General features: G+C 36.3%; 1 long non-coding RNA gene across 1 annotated transcript; it reads right to left on the bottom strand.

The window, feature by feature from the left end:
- Positions 1–3,614: 3,614 nt before the first annotated feature.
- On the bottom strand, positions 3,615–5,112 carry LOC115962531. The gene is made up of 2 exons (XR_004085465.1): positions 4,384–5,112; positions 3,615–4,259 (listed from the first exon to the last, which is right to left on the bottom strand). It is a non-coding gene; the product is annotated as an uncharacterized LOC115962531 (long non-coding RNA).
- Positions 5,113–5,673: the final 561 nt, after the last annotated feature.

Genomic DNA, 5,673 nt, shown 5'->3' with positions numbered 1-5,673 from the left:
CTAATGTGGATGGCAAAAAATCTTGATTTTTAGGTCCGAAAGTTTGGTTACGTGTGGAGAAGGTGTTAGGCACTCCACAACGCCTATCCAGGGATAGTCCTTTGTTTTGATAAAACCTTAATTTTCAAAAATTGGCAGTAAAAACATGATTTCAATATTGGCTTTTGGGGCTTTGCCTACATGGGGGTTTTGAGGTTTGGCTTTTGAATGGGTGTGGTCCCAATCTATACTTTCCTAAAGCATTTGAGCAAAGTGCTAGATTTCTATAGCAAAAATCTGGCGACAAGTTACCTTTACTTTCGTGGTGGAAATTAGGTATCACTTACCTTAGGTGACACGGATTGTGACAATCACACCAGAAGGGAGCAAGCATGTATATATATATATATATATACATCATGCACAATGCGAGCACACAGAGCAGCAAAGTAAATGCCTGCATCCCTAGAGCATGGCCCAAAATATAAGTGCAGGAAAGTAAACAGGGGTCATCATACTCTAAAAATGAGGACGAATGGTACACAACATGATATACCTAATAAAAACTATCTATGAGAGAAAGGGAGGAGGAAGGAAGGGGCTTAGAAAAGTACATAACCAGAGGGAAAAGCTAAACCCTAAACCTAATGACAGCAGCCGCTTGACTCAAATCCACATGCTTGCATCCTTGCCCATTTTGCTTGCACCTAGAAAACTGTGCCCTAGCTCCATGCGTCCTTGCTCCATGTGTGTACATGCAAAGGCAAAGATAATAAACCAGTAGACAAGCAATGGTGCAAAGAGCATATGGAAGAGGCATAAAGCAGACAAATGTGATAGACATGGCAAGCATAGAAACAAGGATGCGAGCAAACAAGCGAGAAGGCAAACAAGCAAGAAAGCAAACAAACAAGCAAAATGGCAAACAAGAAAGAAAGCAAACAAAAGATGGTGTCTGCAAGGGACAAATGTAGGTTTGAATTGGGTGTCCATAGCTTCATTGTGTTGAAGTATGGACGACACACTAGCAAGCAAGACTCATGCATGGACATGTAAGCAAGTGTGTAAAGATGCACATAAAGCCAATGAGTAGCACAAACAAGCATAGGGGCCGTCAAGCACGGCAAAGCCTAGAACTAGAGAGGCTAACACAAACATAAAGCATAGAAGCAAGCAAGCATAGACATGCAAATAGGGGTGATCAAAACCCTTTGATATGGACCAAGGTGTATGAATGACGACAAAGACCATAGGGTCTAGATCAGGTCCGAACTGATAGGCCAAAACACAAGAAGATGTGGCAAAAGGAACAAAAAGGCTACAATAGCACATGGCAGAACAAACATAGCCTAGGTCTAGGCACACAAACATGGCATGGTGCGCACAAGCACATGGAAAATAACATAAAACATGTAGATAACATAGAAGCAAGGAAACAAGCATGTAAGCATGTAGGTCTAAGCATGTGGATGTAAGCATAAAAGCATGGAAGATCACAAATCCGAGCATACAAGCATATGAAGGCATAGACATAGGCATAGGAGCATAGAACCAGTGGCGAAGCCAGGAATTTATCTTTGAGGGGGCCATATAAATTTTTTTTTTTTTTTTTTTTTTTTTGTGTATATGAAATGTAAAATAGTAAGATACAATACTTCATAACTCAATTTTTTCCCTTTTATTTGTTGAGATAATTGTTAAAATACCTATATGTTCATTTTAAAGATAATGAATGTTTAATTATTGTAATTTGTTTACACATGTATTTGTAGATTGTATTTTATTTAAATGAAAATCATATTTACTTTTAGACTTTCTTAAATATGTATGTACATTATTAGGTATGGGGGGCCAAAATAATAAGATTATTTGAAAATTATCAAATTATTTAAGATATTTTCAAAAAAATTAATTAATTTTTTCAAAAATTTTGGGGGGCGCCCAGGCCCCCTTTGGTCATCAAGTGGCTCCGCCACTGCATAGAACATGCATACAAACATGTAGATCTAAGTAAGGCATAACCATAGACATGATATCAAGTATGTGATCATGTAGATCTAACCATAGATGAGGTAAGAAGCATGGAAGCAAGCATGTGAATATGTAAACCTAGACATGGCATGCAAACATCACACAAAGGTGCAAATCAATTATTCTAAATGAAGGTAAGCAAAAAGTGTGGATTTAAAGATAATTAAAAGACCTTGGAAGTTGTTTGAATCATTCAAACAACTTCCAAAGGATTCAGGAGCCTCTTTGTGATTTTTGAAATGATTGAGGGTTTTATTGCAATTTTGGAAAGACTTGGGGTTAAGATGTAATTTTATGGAAAAAACCGAGGTCAAAATATGAATATTGAAAAGTTCCGGGTCAAAAAGCAATTTTTGAGGAAGACCGAGATCAAAATATGATTTTGGGAATTTTTGGGATTAAAACATGATTTTTGGGAATTTTGGGATTAAAGCATGATTTTTGGGAATTTTGGTACTAAAACATGATTTTGAGAATTTATGAATTAATATGCAAATATGGGAAAAAACAAATTAGATGCAAACAAGATGAAAAGAATTAAAATGCAAACATAGCGAAAATATGTGAATATGTAAATATAGGAAAAGGGATTAAAAAGAATGTAACAAAAATACATAATAGCAAATAAAGAAAAGATGGCATTTTATTAAAGAAAAGAAAACATGCATGGACCCTTTTATTTAAAAGGTGGGCTGGATATGTTTAAAACAAGAAATAGGTTTAAAACCAAAGTGGGCTGAAAGTCTGATGTGCAAGTGGGTTCAAAATTAAAGTGTGGAGGCCTGGTTCGAATGCTAAGCCTTAAAACAAATTGGGGTTTAACTTCAGTGAAAGAGCTATCAACCCAATTAGAATAAAAGGGCTGAAGCCTTAAACCTGGTCCAAGAGACCAAACCCGTGGTTAAGCTTCAAGCTACCCTTGGATTGGGCTTGGAACACGTTCGGCTTAAAAAGGTATGAGCCAATGAAGAGGAATCTATCCATTTTATGAAATTGGTGCGAGTGATGCCGGGATTGATGGGCTCCCAAAAACCAGAGCTTTTATTCGTAGGTAATTCACTTACTTCTATGGAATCAAAAGATATAACCTCAACCTCAACCTCAACGTGATTCTATCTGAATAGAAATAAATACTCATCCTCTTGCGTAAAAGATACAAAATCCATGAGCAGATGCTCAAACAAATCTGTTATATTTTCAACATGGATTTGTTTTGTACTACCATTGATGGAAACATAAAAGGAGAAACTTCTGATGATCGAAAAGAAATACAGAGGAAGAAACTGTTATCTGATTCAGAATAACAAAAAAAGTCAGAATTGCTTTTGATGATTAACAGGAAAGCATATAAAAAAATAAATTTACATATTTAGCATTAGGATCTAATAAAATGTTTGCCCCTTCGACATCCCTGCCAGGAGAGCCACATTATTTAATAGCCATAAAGAAATTAACAAAGCTGCAAGCCCGCAATTCCTGGAACAAAGAACTAAAGAATAACAATTGATACCCAAATAACTGTGCAATGTATTCCTTTCATGTAACTAGCCAGAAAGAATCTGCCTGTTGTAATTTTGAACGACAGATTCCTTGAAGGGACCATATTCTTGAAGTAGTTTATGGATTGAGCCACCAGAGACATGTTCCAAATAAACTGAGATTGTTTCCTCACCCTAAGAATATGATAATCTGGAATTATTATGAATGAGGGATCCAATATTATATAGATTTGAACGTGAAAAGTCCTTCACTTCCCTCTTTGTCTCAATTATCTATATTACTGTCTATCTAGATTCAGCTAAAAACTTATATACTGATGAGAAAAATACCGGTTTCAGTTGCTTTGATATCTGATCATCAGAAACAACTCTGACTTCTTTAATTGCACACATTTGCTCACTTCCGCTGTTATAGATGCAAATATAACAATTAGCAAATTAACAAAATAGAAAAAATGCTACTCTTGCTACACTATTCTTGAGTTTTTACTTCATCACATTGCTGCTGAGTTTATTTTCATGTCCATCATGTGGGCCACTCACACCGGGTACACTTCATGTGTCTAATACTGATTGCAAAGCAGCTGTTCATCAATCTTCTTTTCTTTATCTGGAGACATGGTTTCATTTATATTTTATTTTATTTTTTAACATTTGTAATAACACCTTGGCTTTTTACCCTGTAGCCATACTAAACGCACCATACCATCTGGCACATGTATGCAGTTACCATAATAAAATTAGGCCTATCTGTGGAAAAAAAAAAAGAAAAAAAGAAGAAGAAAACCAATCAAAGAACTTTTAGTCTATACGACAATATGCAATACTAAAAGTTTCCCCCAGATAATCCAAACATTTATTGTAACTTCATTACCTTAAATCCAAGGTATACAAGCCCCAACGTCACCCTCCCTTTGTTCTTGTGTTGGGCAAGGCAGAAGGGCTCGTAGGAGAACCTGGAGGAAGAGGCTGACAATAACAGTGACTCTTTCCATCTTCTAGCTTTCCAATTGGAGACTTCAGGCTCAAGCCATAATGTGGGAGAAGAGCTGATGTGGGACTTGTGGGCTACCTCAACCCTGGACCAGAGCGTCTTGATCACATGTTGAACATGTTATCACCATGTCCTCTGCCACCAAGATACAACACCAGTTACTATTCACAGAAGCATTAAAGAAGCATAATTAGAATTATCCATTAACGTCTTTTTTTGGCTTTTTAGCTAGACAATAGAATAATTGATCTTACGGTATCTATTAAAAAAAAATCCTAATAATTATTATCTTTTGAGTTGAACACATACTTCCTCCCCTCTAAGGCTCTAACTATACTACCCAAATACTCAAATACGACAATAAATTCACGTCAAATACCAGGTAAAGGTTATCTAAAATGAATAACGACTTATCTTAATATGATACATTTGTTGCTCATGCAACATTTCATTGGTTGAAGTTGAAATACTTTTGAATCTTAGTTCCTGGTATTTTAATTGAACAATTCCAATATCCTCCTAGTTCTCAATACTGCTTGCATTTAGCAAATACAAGAAATTTAAGTAACATGAATTTGGGGAAAGTAACAAATATTGTTTCTTTATAACTTAAACGAGAGAGGAGATCACCTGATCCAATAATATGCTTGTTGTTTTTGGATCCAACCCTATGCAATTCCTTGCATCCACCATTCCCATTGATTGTGGAAGCCTTGGAATTTCTCGATGCTGCTTGCAGTTGTCAATGTCAAGAAGTTCTAATCTAGGGGAGCTACTAATGCTTTCTGGGAGAGTAACAATATTGGAGTTAACTAGAAACAGAAATTCCAATACAGGGAAGTTATCGGGCTTCATGAATGCAATTATATTATTATCACAGCCAACGAGTTCCAGACTAATCACGCTGAGAAACCCATATCCCTAAAACTGACTAAAGTAATTGTGTGCTAATAGGGTCCAGTACTCATTAGCATCTTGTGACTTCGCTTGCTTCACCCATTGTTCCACTGTTGTTCCACTTGCTTCCAGTTTACACTTATCCCTGCAAATAAAAGTATGGAAGCCAAAACAGTCATGTCTCACAATTACAAAGCACGAATGATGATACAAAGGAAGGATGTTACCACCACGGGCTTTTAAAAGCTGTTGAATTGGGAACCACTAGCATTG

The sequence above is a fragment of the Quercus lobata genome, chromosome 10 (genome assembly GCF_001633185.2).
Source record: "Quercus lobata isolate SW786 chromosome 10, ValleyOak3.0 Primary Assembly, whole genome shotgun sequence".
NCBI lineage: Eukaryota > Viridiplantae > Streptophyta > Magnoliopsida > Fagales > Fagaceae > Quercus > Quercus lobata.
Note: the sequence above shows the minus strand (reverse complement) of the source record. Positions and strands in the feature narration are given on the sequence as shown.